General features: G+C 38.5%; 1 protein-coding gene across 9 annotated transcripts in view; it reads left to right on the forward strand.

Moving 5' to 3' along the window:
* sin3aa (SIN3 transcription regulator family member Aa) overlaps positions 1-13,996 on the forward strand; it is a 121,469-nt gene that overhangs the window by 21,085 nt on the left and 86,388 nt on the right. For 2 of the 9 annotated variants that reach the window (XM_048617005.1, XM_048617006.1), the window contains 2 exons: positions 7,387-7,451; positions 10,522-10,649. The exons of 2 other annotated variants lie outside the window; for them this stretch is intronic. The gene's annotated coding sequence lies outside the window, so the exon portion shown is untranslated. Of the gene's footprint in view, positions 1-2,563; positions 2,652-5,669; positions 6,733-7,386; positions 7,452-10,521; positions 10,650-13,996 lie in introns of those variants that run through there. 5 more of the 9 variants (XM_048617002.1, XM_048617001.1, XM_048617010.1 and 2 more) reach the window with 4 other exon arrangements.

The following is a 13,996-nucleotide window of genomic DNA, read 5'->3' on the forward strand; positions in this document are numbered from 1 at the left end:
CCCACCTCTCCCCTCTCCTCTCTCCTTGTCTCCCCACTCCTTCCACTTGGGGGTATATGGGGATTGAGGGGTGGGCGGGCCTTTCCCGGGCTAGGGGCACCGATTGGGGTGTGTGGGGATCATCGGGCTCTTTTGAGGGCATCCGAGGAGAGAAAGGGGCCGGAGGCGAGCTGGGGATTGGCGCTGAGGGCATCCGAGGAGGAGCCTGCACAGAGGAGGTGGGAGGGCGGTGGTGGGGTGGAGGAGGACGGCCCTGCCTTCCTGGCCTGGGGACAGGGGAGAGGAGAGTTGTGTGGCTCCATCGGAGGGGGAGGGGGGGGGGGGGGGCGGGGAGCGAGGGCGGGGGGGGGTGTCTCAGCTTTTCGGCCCATTTGTGGACGGGGAGGGAGGGATCTGAACCAGGCTGGATGGGAGGTGGGTGGAGACTAAATATATTTGGGGACATGGCTTGTGGTTTGGGGAGGAGCTGATGGGGTGGTCAGCGGCAATCGGGACCAAAAGAGAGACTTGACTATGGGGCTCATCCCCTTATAAAACTTGTTATTGTCAACTGGGCGAAACGTGTAAAGAATGGGCTAAAATCTAGAGTTTGTTTGACGGTGCACACAGTGTGTTCACTTTGAACAGAATAAACGCCCCGGCGCCGTATATTTTGCTGGGCAGTCTGAAGTGCAATCAGAACATCAGGGTAGAAGACGCGAAAGCAAACAAGTCAGCCCTTGAGGCTGAGTGACTCTTGAGTTAAGCTGAAATGCCACCTTTTAGGTGCTGACGGGTCTAGGCAAAAGTTACCGGTAATGATGCCCCGTTTCTCTCTTCCATTGAATGTTAACGATTATGAAACATTTGTTTGAAAAAGAGCAGAGAAGCTCTCTCCAGTGTCCTTACCAACATTTATGCCTCGACCAAAAACTTTAAAATGGGTTATATGGTCATTTAACTTGCTGTTTGTTTATGGCAGCTGATTAACAGTTTTCTAGATTAGAACATAGTCTACAATTTATTAGCTGCACACTGCAATGAAATGCAATCACAGGCATTGTATAAATGCAGGTTCATTCTTAGTTGCATTGTTTCAGGATGTTTAAGAAAAGACATTTTTGAAAATTCTTCAATATACAATTTTTCAAGTAAACACTCAGTAATCTAACTAACTTCCTAGAGAAACATGAGATGTCTTCAGATAAGAATCGATATTTGCGCAGATTAGGAAATAGTGGGGAGCCACTGGAACTGTTGAACATAGGGATGCGTGCAGTGGACTGCAGTGCAGAGGACTGTGGGCAAGGCTTGTTGGGGGTGGGGGCAAGTCTGAGGTGGAATGAACAAAACGTGGATTCAAGTCTAAAGGATTTGAATGCTGAGCATAAATTTGCAAGAACTGCTTCATTCCTCAAAACAATGAGTAGATCTGCTGCTTTCAGAGTAACTGGAGACAATACGGCATTCTTTCCGTTCATTAAATCTCCTCAATTGAAGTGCAAAACTTTATGGCCAATGTAACAGGATGGCCATCTAACCCTCCAGCAAACAACTTACACCTCTACTGGATCACAAAGTGATCTGTACTGATCAAGTTGATGCAGTGGTATTATATAAGATCAGACTGGCGATCTCTCACTACGGAATAATGTGGTCCATAATAGCTGTAAAAAGTAACTTCAAGTCCTAAATTGTACAGTAGGTATTGATTTTTAAGATTACTTCTGCTGTGTCTTATGGCTGTTCGCTGCATGATCTCTGATGGTACTAGTGAGTTGCTGATGTGGGTTCACCTCAGGTATGTTAAATTGCACGTCCTTAGTTGTGATTATAGCTAGGTTTGTCTGAATTACAGAAGCTAATGGAATAATGCAGTGTTGTAACCCTGCTTGGCACGTTTAATATGAGGAGCTTCATATGTCAGTTGGGAGATTCAAATACATTCAAACAGTGGCTGTATTGGTAAGTGACGTGTTGAATTTGTAGACTTCACAGAAGATTGGAAGAATTAATAGACAGTGCAAACTGATGCTGGGGAATATAATAAATAGGTTTGTCGGGAAGGGATGGGCACTTGAGATGATACGGTTTAAAGCTTGAGAAAGAAAAGGAAGGTGGACTACCCTAATAAACATTTGGTAATCCATGAGCAACAACAACTTGTACCTATATAGTGCCTTTAATGGAAGTTTAAAAGTCCCACGCACTTCACTGGTATGTTATAAAGCAAAAATTGACTTTCATTCACAATGCGATATTAGGGCAGATGACCAAAAGCTGGGCTAAGAAAATAAGTTTTAAGGAATGTCTTTTAGGAGGACAGAGAGTTGGACTAGTGTACAATCATGGATACCAAAGAGGCCAGAGTTAGTGAATAATGAAACTTGAAGGGTTCTGGATGAGATTGCAGAGATAAAAAGTGTAAATTGTGCTATAATTGTTTCTTTGGAGATCAACATTGTACATTAATTCAAATATAATTGCTGAATGCTTCCACTCGTGTCTTATTTTGGAATTGTGTAAACTTTTCTTTCATAGAAAATAGCTTTTCATAACGGTTTTTCATACATTTTGCATTTAGTTACCCGATGTAAGGTTTAATAAGCAGATTTGTGTGTGACAGTGAAATGATGCCAACAGTGGGCACCAAACCTTCAGGAAAAACTTATGTGAGTATATTCCTGTTCAGATTAACTCAGTGAACTGAGATCATAGCAGCTGTTCAGTGCTGTCTAATGTGTAGACTGGATTGTCAAGTGATTTGAGAATATAATGTTCATCTGTGTTTGTGATTACAAGTAACTTCTAATTTCCTATGTTTTGGGGTCAAATAGTCCGTTTCTATTTAACTGCCCAAAATGCAAGTTTCTGACCTTTTTGATGAGCAGAAGATAATTTCACAACAAACCACCTTGTCTTCTGTCACTGGATACGGTGTAAGGGGGAGTTGCAAAGTAAATCCCTGAAGGATGTTCCACTGATTCTTATAGTGCTGTTATTTATGTATGGAAGTTTTTTTTTAATTCATCCACGGGATCAGGGCATTGCTGGTCAACATTTATTGCCAATCCCTAATTGCCCAGAGAGCAGCTGAGAGTCAACCATATTGCTGTGGGTCTGGAGTCACATGTGGGCCAGACCAGGTAAGAATGGCAGATTTCCCTCTCTAAAGGACATTAGTGAACCAGGTGGGTTTTCCCCAACAATTGGCGATGGATCCTTGGTCATCATTAGATTCTTAATTCCAGATTTTTAATGAATTCAAATTCAGTCTCCGCTATAGGATTTGAACCTAGGTACTCAGAACATTATCTGGGTCTCTGGATTAATAGTCTAGGGATAATACCACAAGGCCATCGCCTCTCCTGAGAATGCTGTATTTGTCAACTTGTCTTATTCTTGTGTCATAGAATTTAGTTTTGTCATTTAATTTTTGATCCCTATCCATAGTGACAGGTGTGTTTTTATCTCCGTGTCATTTTGTTGTGTTTATTGTTTAATGTTTAACTTTCTGGTAACTATATTATTGAAAAATGATGGTGACTATAAACAAAATATATTGTATTTTTCCTTCGTATTTATGAATTTCTAGCAAAGAGGTTGGGCAATTTTCTGCCTTTTCATTCTCAACATTTGATGTTCCTGAACCAGGTATATTACAAGCTATGCAAACTAGAGCTCAAGTGTTTTTTGATCTAGAGATATCTTTTAGAAAGACACCTTCTACAATAATAGAAGGACAAAACCATTTTCAACAACAGATATGCCTCAGGTTCTTGATTAATATTACCAGTGTGGTGCTGGACACCTTATTTTTGTGACTGTTTTTTTTCCAGAAAGCCTTTCTGTTTGGGAAATAAGAGTATTGTCATGCTTTGTTTGGATTACATTATTTGTTTGCACAAACCTGCTTGGAGAAGTTACTAAGTATTGTACAATAGAATACAAAGTAACAAGCTTTCAAGTTTCCTCAGCTAGTCACTGTGTCTGTTGAAACTATATCTGAGGATAGTTAGTGAAGTTCTTTGGCTGTAAATGACAGTCAGGGAAATACATTGTTGTGTGGTTAGTAATGTGGAAACTTATGATGTAAATGACGGAAGTTTCTTGCGTCTAGGCCCATTTAAAGTTTCTGTTGTGACAGCTGACGAAACGAGTCATGCAACAGGCAGTGGGTGGAACTTAATATGCAGATTATAAAGTTTAGTTGACACTAAGAGTGCCGATAATTGTTTACATAGGTATGCAGGACTATCAGAGCCAAGTTACTGACTTCTGCTTTCGTTTTGCATTTTTATTTGGGTAACTGGTAGGCTGGAGTTTAGAAGAGTAAGAGGCAACTTGATTGAAACATATAAGATGAAGTGTCTTGACAATGTGGAAAGTGTATTTCCTCTTGTGGGAGAACTTCGATCCAGAGGTTGTTATTTTAAAATATAAAGGATTGCCCATTTAAAACAGATGGATAGAAACCTTTTCTCATAGAGGGTGGTGAGTCTTTGGAACTATCTTTGTGAGGAGGTAGAAGCAGAATTTTTGAATATTGTTAAGGCAGAGCTAGATATATTCTTGATAAACAAGGGATGAAAGGTTATCGGGGGTATGCAGGAATGTGGTGTAATCAGATCAGACATGATCCTATTGAGTGGCAGAGCAGGCTCGACTTCTGCTCATAATTCATGTGTTAGTATGTGCTTACTATTTAAACTTAAGATTTACGTTTTGCCAGTGAGATCTGTGGAAAAGCAGGCAATCCTTGGGCTTGTAGTTTTCCATTCTCCATGCGAACTGCAGTGTCAATGATGTGGCAGTCATGCAGCTATTTCAGTACTAGAGTGGTGACCATGAAAGTGTTTTGCATGTATTCTTATGCAGATATTCTCCATGTATGTGTGTGTTTATTTTCCAGTCAAGAGTTTGAAACTTGCAAACATTTTCCTTTTTGTCTCATTGGTTTTAACACCAAATGCATAAAAAGGTTAAATCTGAGAATTGAATATGTGCCTGGCATTGGTATCCTTTACTCATTTTTTATTTAGGAAATACAATTAGCGACATCTGTGTTCCTAATTAACCACATGTGGCTAATATATTGAACACCGCTGCGCTAAGGCGTACGCCCCACAGACCTCTATAGCCATCAGTTGTTATAATTATTTTTGATGCTGAGCCAACATTATCAGTGAAGTCATGTTACTTTTTCTTGTCGTATTTTGAAGTACTTTTTCCCTAGCTGCGGTGGTTTGGAGGCTACATGAAGTTTATTGCCATCTCATCAATGTCACTATTTCAGAGTTGGTTCACCTTAAGGCCTGTTACTCTCCCTTCACTGCTCAGTTGACCACAGATCCACAATTATATCAACTGAATTTATCAGATAATATACAAAAACCAAAAGAACTGCGGATGCTGTAAATCAGGAACAAAAACAAAGTTGCTGGAAAAGCTCAGCAGGTCTGGCAACATCTGTAAAGGAGAAAATAGAATTAACGTTTCGGGTCCAGTAACCCTTGGTTCTGAGGAAGGATCATCGGACACGAAACATTAACTTTGTTTTCTCCTTCACAGATGCTGCCAGACCTGCTGAGCTTTTCCAGCAACTTTGTTTTTGTTATCAGATAATATGTTTTGCTGCAAAACTTGACCGCAGAAATGGCATAGGTACTTTGACTATTTTGGAGTTCAATTACTTTGACCTTGAGTACTATTCTGATTATTCTTTAGCATTACTCTTGGTACAAATCTGATTGAACAAAAAGAAAATAAAGTACTCTGAACTTAATGCCTCTTATCTCTGTCCCTCCACATCCCAGAATTTTGCTGCTGTATGTGTCTAAAAATTTACAACAGCATGTTATATTTATATAGTATCTTTAACGTAATAAAATGTCCCACAGAAAAAAAATGCTTCACTGAAGCATTATAAAATGCTGATCCATGTTGGTATAAGATATTAGATCAGATGACTAAAGGTTTGGTCACGGATAGTTTTTTAAGGCACTGCTCCCAAACCTTTACCGAGTGCTACCCAATTTTATTGCATCAGACTTTATGTGACTTCAGAGTGTGAGTTTGAAGGTGCAGGAGATCCATTGGACAGAGTTGAGGAAGCTTCACTTGAGGAGTGGGATGAGTTGGATTTAGTTCTTGACTAGAGGTGGGGGAGGTATTATGTAGCAAGGTAAACACATAGGAGTTGAGAGTTGGGGGAGTTGATGAAAAGGCAGAATTTCTCAAAATAAAACCTAAATACGTATCTTTTCACACACTTTTATTATTTTGCAGCAGCCCTCTGGCATATGAGAGCAGGTCAATAGACCATACCTAGCAATAGAAAAAAACAGCTGTTTAAAGGGGCTTTGAAACTGTTAGCAGTCACAGTGAACTTGTTGGCTGCTGTTAATCCTCTGAGCATGACGCTCTAAAATCCTGTCTTACAACCCCACCAACACAAGATGTAACACAAGAATTTTGGAAACCCTAATTTAAGGATTGCCTTAAAAGGTGGAAATGCACAGTAGAAAAGTGCAAGGATGGAATTCCGTAGGGTTAGACTTTGTGAAACCCATGCGGTTGCATTCTCTTTGTAGTATGTACTGAAATATTTTTAAAACCAAGCAACAAGTGAAATTTGTAAGGGGTTAGCTAGATTGAGTTGGGATGGTATATATTGTTTGGCCAGCGTCAAGCCTTCCTTCAAAAAGTGAACCATGTACATCAATCTGGTGAATCACTGCCATTCAGTCCAAAGTAAGTATAGGCCAAAGGTTTAAACTTCATGTTTTCTCTTCTGGTTTGTGTTTTTTGAGGGCTGTATTCATCCAATGTTTCATTCTGTTTTGCAGCTGTTGGCTTGTAGTTCAACTTTGATTAGCTAACAATGAACTAGTAAATTACTTGACGCTAAAACTAAAGTTTAGTGTGAAACACCCATCTGGCATAATAAAACTGTATATCTCAACAGACTCCATAATCAGAAACTCTTGAGGCTATTTCTAAAACTTTAATAATGTTGATATTGGTCAAAATTGAAATATTGTCACTTTTGCTGTAGGAATATTGTTGCTGAATGACACATCAAGAGTTGTAGTACCAGATACAATTGTGTCCTTTAATAATTACTGAAATATTTGTAACATTTTTATAACAGTATAAGCATTTGGCTGTTAGAAATGTCACTGCTGAGAATGAAGTAGGTGAATATAGTAGATTTGGAAAGTTACCCCATATAATTCAAAATTCCAATTTGAAATTACAGTAGTATGTTTATATATAAATGTTTTGTATGTTATTATGATGAAGTTCGAAAATGTATTAATATGTTTACTTTTTGTTTGTAGGAAAGATACAATTCTACTATTTAATCTGTAACTTTTGGTATTGCATTTGTTATTTGAAAACAAGGGAAACGTTACCAGAATGTACAGAAGTAGGGGGTGAGGAAAGGAGATTCACCAGCACAAGAAAAGGTGTGTAACTCAATTACTCCGACAAGTATCTCTAGTTAGAGTACATGTCTCTTAGAAATCTTTTTGGGTACTCCAGTATTTTGTTCACATTGAAACCCTTTGCTGTAATGTGGTTACCAACGATAGAGCTCATAAGGGTGAAATCCTTTTTCATTAGATTTGGGTGGAATATCATGGTTTAGATAGTGCCATTTTGTGCATGCCTGTCTTTGATTTATAACCATGCTGCCTTCATTCTATCCTGTTCTAAGATTGCATAAGTTTATTCTATCTATATTTGTTTCCATGAATGTACTTTTTAAAAATCCTTGTTCATAGTTCCTTTTGTAGCTTGCTCTTTTTATGTCCTGGTCTACATTCCCCCTTTCTGGCAGCTTTGTAATACTTGGCAGAACATTCAAACCTCCACATTTAAACTCATTTGCCCTCTTCCTCATGTTCAGAAGCCGATTCAACCTTTGGACACTTTGCAGCTTGGCATTTGTTTTTCCCAGACCCACTTGTTTGAATTGTTTCACTAATACACAAAAGGCACTATATAAGTGGAAATTATAGCGCAATTACTTCAGGATCTTTTTCTTGTGTTCAAGAAAAAAATCACACTCTAGCCCTGAGTCCGAATGTTGAAACTCCATTCAAGGGTTTGAGTGTTTACTGTAAGTTGTCACTGCGTTCTGAGAGAGGGCTTAATTGTCAGAGGTGCTATCTGCTGTTTGAGGTATTAAACTGAGGTCTTTTCTATCCATTGCAGTTTTTCTGTTACTCAAAGAAAAGTCAAGTTTTCTTTGAGTATCCACCTCCCAAAATCACACTAGAAGTAACAGATTAATTGATCATGCATCTTAGTTGCTATGTTATGAGCCTTGCTGCCTGCAAAGTGGCTGCTTGATTTACCTACAAATAACTGTGACTGCATCTTAGAAATAATTGTGCTTTGTGATGGTCTAACTGTATGACAAAATGCTACATAAATGCAGGCACTTGCCTTTTTCTTTCTCGAATAAAATGTTGTTTGTAGTTAATTTGTAGTGTGTGGATTGTGGGGTATTCCCTTATTAGAATGGAGAAGAAGATCAGCCCTTGTCAATAAAGTTTTTACCATACATATGTTATAGTTCTTACTTTCTTAAGTATGCCATGTGCAACCACCCTGTTTGTTTGAGATGACCGTTAAGTTCACTGCTCCAAGTAACTACTACACAATGTACCTTGTAATCTTTGGCAAGAAAGTAAAAGTGACATGGGAGCATTTAATTATCTGTTCAGGACAGTCACCTGGAGCTTGCAAGTCCTTTACTGGTTGCTTTCAGACTGGTTCCCCTATGTTAATATGATTTTTATTTTGAGCTGGGCTTAGAAGAATAAAATGGATTCACTGAAGTTACTGGACCAAGTTTATCATCAATATTGGAGAATAAAGCATGTAGGATACTTAAAATAGATATAGAGTATAGTCCCTTGTCTCTCTTCCTTGCCCACCCCCAAAAAAAGTCAATTTCTGCTTTGTTTGTAGCTTCTTCTGAGGTTTGGAGCTTGAACAAACTGATTCTCTTTCACCACATCCCAAGTCAGATGTCTCACTGAATATAAAAGCAATAAGTATTATTTCTTCCTTTTATGAATCCATTTCCTTGACAATCCCAGATCAGAGATAGAATCATGGTAATACTTTAGAGCACATTTTCAAAAGAAACTCTTGAAAGTGTTAAACCTGACGCCATTTGGTAACAGATTCTATAATGCGTAGGGTAACTTTTAAGGAGGATCTTTGAGATTTGTTGACATTAATATCAACAGGGTAAAGTCATGCTCAGAACAAATCTACTTTCATGAGGCTTGCAGTTAAGGAGACCTGTGTAAATAGCATCCTTTTTTTTAAACCTCATAGAGCTGATAACCTGTGATGAACATTATAGCTTATTCAGATCTAAACTTGACATTAACAGAACACCCTAAAATCCTGGATAAACTAGTACATGGAGACGGGACATTTGCAGTTGTCTAAAAAGGAGTTTTTAAATTGTTATATTTTATTAATAAATTATAGATGAGGTTTTATTTCATAGTGTTTTGTGGAGTACTTAAAACAGTTTCTGATTTGGTTCATGTAAGTCTGAAATATTTGGAAGCAGTAACTCCATTCAATGACATTGGTGTGTTGTAAGTAACCGTTGGTGAATGTTCTTTCGCATAATAAGTAACAAGGATGCAGCAGAGCAGATATAGAAATGTATCTATGCTATTAAAACATTTGGGTAGTGAACAGGAACCTTTAAAGAATGACAGTTTGTGACACCTCCAACAGCTTAGCACCCTGGAGTGCCGACCTAATATGGAGCGGTGTTAGTTGAATTTTCTGATCTTCTGCATTTTACTTCTTCACATACAAATTAGCGTGAACCGGAGGTCTGACCTACCTCTGTAAGAGGGAATGGAAGTCAGTATGATTTACATGTTCTGGCAGCAACATTGAGGAACCTTGGTAGTTTGCTGCTGTTCTTCACATGGTAAAGCTCATGTAAGGACAGGGAAAAGTTTTTAGAAGTTACAGATGTACATTCCTTTATTAATAATGGGAGTGCGTGCTAAGGGTCTGCATAGAATTTAATTTAGAGCTTTATACATAGCAAGAAGTTACAAAATGTTATGATTTTACTTTATATTTCTGAGTTAAGTTGGTTTAAAACACCATTTAAATTGAATTCTGATGATTCCATCAGCAAAATGTCTCTTAAATATTTATTGGTTTGAGCCATGGACAAAGGCAGTGTTGACATCAGTGCTTATAGTTTTCATGTTGAGGGCTTTATGTATCTTCAGAGGCTACACTCGCAGTCAGTAACTCCATTAAGTAATATTATTGATATTTGCTGCTTAACTTAAAGTTGTCACACGATCTAGAAATGCAACTGAGAAGAAGCTGTAAACGAAGAGGTTTTTAATTTTTCTGTTACTGACTCTCCTTTACCACTTTGTGATTTGTGATGATATTGCAGATGTTGCAAACCTTTGACGGTATTGCAATGCTGTCAAAGTGATCACAATATTGGAGTTACTGTTCTTTTTGCAGTCAAAAAGATCCACTACCTGAAAGTGCTGCCACATGCTGGGATGTTCTGTCTATTCAAAAATCAACTCATGTCAGAAGTGTCAGAATTTGTAACTGTTGCAGTTTGTTACAAAGGTCATTTTTTTCAGGTACGTACGCAGATTGTGCCAGTCATTCAGCTAGTGTGTTTTGAATAGAATTTAGCAAAACGTCTGTGCTGGTTCTGTATTGCTGACCATTGATTCATTTTGATTATTATAAACCTTAATTGCTTGAATGTTGCATAAATTGTGCTTGTACTTGCTTGAAGTTTATTTTTGTTCCTAGTGTAACAAACATTTGAACTACTGACCTATTATAATAGACTTTCATCCTATGAACTTACTTTCCCTGTCTGTTTTGGTGTTATTTCTGGGAATTTGTAAACTAGATTCCCAAAATTTAAAATTTACTTTGACTTGCATATGCTTTCTGCTTTGAATTGACAACTTGTTGCTAGAAATTGAGACTCTTTTTGTAATGTCTCGCAGTTTGATGTGCCTCGCCATACATGCTTTGGTCCTTCGTGAAAGTAGCTCATTTTACCATGCTGCTCAGCCTCAGCCACTGGCACTCTAAATTCCACCATGAAGTTGATGTGAATTCTCGGGGAATAGGGTGCTAGTCACAAGTGGAGGGGCTTATTAATGTAGAGAACTGAAGGACATTGAATGTAGACAACAGATCAGGGTGAGTAGGTGTAACTTGGTCCCCAATTTAAAGTCATACATGTCCCAATTTTCATACAATATTTTCATTTTATAATAGTTATAAAACTTAGAATAACGTAACAGAAGTGAGGTAGCAGCAAAGAGGGTTCTATATAACTCAGGCTGAGGCATACAAAGTTGATGAGCTACAGCTCAACTACTGATGAGGAGGTGTAATTGCAGCATGATGAGTTTATGTGGACAGTTTTCATTATAAATGTTGACATAAGAATTCACAATGTAAAGGTTGCAAGAAGTGTGTATAGAGATATAAGATCTTTCAATATGTTACCAAGCATTTGATAGGTTAGGGGCAAACACCAAGTGTCACATTTTGGTTTACATAGAATAATTCAGCGTGGAAGGGTCCAGGGTCACAATTCACTATTATATTTTAGTGTTTACTTATCTTTGCTGAGCTCATTCTAAATATAATCCAAAGCAATTAAATTTGTTTTCTTTCTGATAGTTGGCTGTGCCTTTGTAATAGTAATTTATGTGGTCTAGGAAAAAGCTCTCAGGTATGTTCTTGGTTATCTCAAAGCTTCCACCCTATTGAACAAGGGCTGAGGTAGAGCTAGACATATTGCTTTGAGCACAAGTCAGGAGTGTGATGGAATACTCCCACTTGTCGGAAGAGTGCATTTCCAACAACACTCAAAGTTTGACCCCATCAGGACAGGACAAGGCAGGCCACTTCATTGACACCTCATTTCCACTTCTTCCACCGCCAATGTTCAGTAGCAGCAGTATGTACGATTTACAAGATGCACTGCAGAAATTCACCAAAAATTTTTAGATAGCATCTTCCAAATCCATGATCACTTCCCAGTTACTTGGGAACACCACCCCTTGCAAGTTTACCTCTCACCGTCTTGACCTGGAAATATATTGCTGTTCTTTCACTGTCACTGGATCAAGATCCTGGAATTTCCTCCTTCACAGAATTGTGGGTCTACCTACATCACATGGTTTGCAGCGGTTCAAGAAGGCAGCCCTCCTTGAAAGACTTCATGCCCCTTCTCAAGGAAGCTAGGATGGGCAATAGATGCTTACGTTTTAAAGAAAAAGGAGAATGTTATCAGAATTTTTTTTTTTAGAAACCAACTCCACGTTTATTCAACTCTTAAACTGGTGAAGCTCCTGGACCTAATACCATCCATTCCATTAGACAGAATGGGATAGAGAAAACTCCCATATTTTATGTAGGCAGGACTTACAGAAGCAGCAACTGCATAAGAAGTGTTCCATTGAATGAGAAGCATTTCTTTTTGTTGTTTGTAAAAGGGTCAGGTAGAGAGTGAACAATTCTACGCCAGACTGTCTGTCCATTGAATACTGATCACAGCGCCTCATCCCGGAGCCCCAGATCTCACCATAGCTTTTGGCTTCTTGGGGTTTGATATCCAGTAATAGAGGGGATTTTTTTTCACTCTCAATTGGCTTTGGAAAGGATATGTTGTCTTGGGTCAGTAAATCCCGTAGCCTCTGGATCTCTGCGGAGAGTTTATTTCGTTCTTCATTACACCTGCCCAAAGTCAACTGATGTACACTGGGTAGTTCACTTAGAGACTAATCTTCTACATACATAATTACATGCTGTTTAATGACTATCAATTTGAGTCATTTGGTGCCATTGTGTACTGTTAGATGGCTTTATACTGTTAGTGAGGCCACCTGCAGTCACCTGGGGAAAGTTCTATAAAATTGAGTTGAGCGCAGTGAATAGTGATTTTTCAATGCTGATTTCAAACATTTGTACTTACTTGAAAATTGGTCACAGAAACCTTCTTAAAAACAGGCTGTTTCTGTTCTCTTAATGTTGAGCATGTTTTGGCCAGTGTATTATGGACCTAATAATCATGAAGTGGATGATAGAGTGAGGTTTGTTTTTGGTCAGTTTTCCTGTTATGGATCTTTCACTTGCAGAAAGGTGGACTAACTGCTCCAGGGAATTACAAATGCCAGTATGAGATTTGTTCTTTCTGATAGAAATTCACTGAAGGGATTTGTTTATTTTAAAATCCAGTATTCCTAAAGTTATTGTTGTAGATATTAATCATTCATACATTTATAGTCTGTTCATTTCTCAATCTCGTATTTTAGTCAAGGCATTACCCAGTTATAAATAAGCAAGTGTCAAAATAGTGGACGGAGATAAGCGTTCACCCTCTATTATTCCATTCAGACCTGATAGTTCAGATGCTTTCTGAATACAGACAGTCCCTGGGTTGCAAACGGGTTCCGTTCTTGTGTCCATTCGCAGGTTGATTTGGATGTAAGTTGGAATACAATGCAGGACAATATAAAGTTGCCACTCATAAATACATGAAATGTTCATATGTCAGGTCGTTAAAATTACACCCCTGTATGGGATTGCACCCATAAGTAAGAGCATTCGCAGGTTGATATTCATAAATCGGGGACCCCTTGTATGCTGAAGTTTGAATGTTCCTGTGGTGGAATATTTTAATATGTGGTCAGCTATCTCTGAGGTTTCCTGAAGTGGTGTTAAGTACTAGTGACGTATAACAGGGAGAAATGTGACCGCACAAACAGACTCTCAGGAAGTACATGATTGACCTGTATTCACAGTAGTAAGTTACGCTTGATGACAGGTGATAATATACACAAGGAACACCCCGGACAGTATTATGGGTATTTTGTACCATTTCAAAAAGAAAAACTTGCTACTCTGCTGTTAAGTGTTGTATTCGACTGCACCTATATTTAGTGTGCCTAATAAT

This window comes from Rhincodon typus, chromosome 36, assembly GCF_021869965.1.
Source record: "Rhincodon typus isolate 14 chromosome 36, sRhiTyp1.1, whole genome shotgun sequence".
NCBI classification, from domain to species: Eukaryota; Metazoa; Chordata; class Chondrichthyes; order Orectolobiformes; family Rhincodontidae; genus Rhincodon; species Rhincodon typus.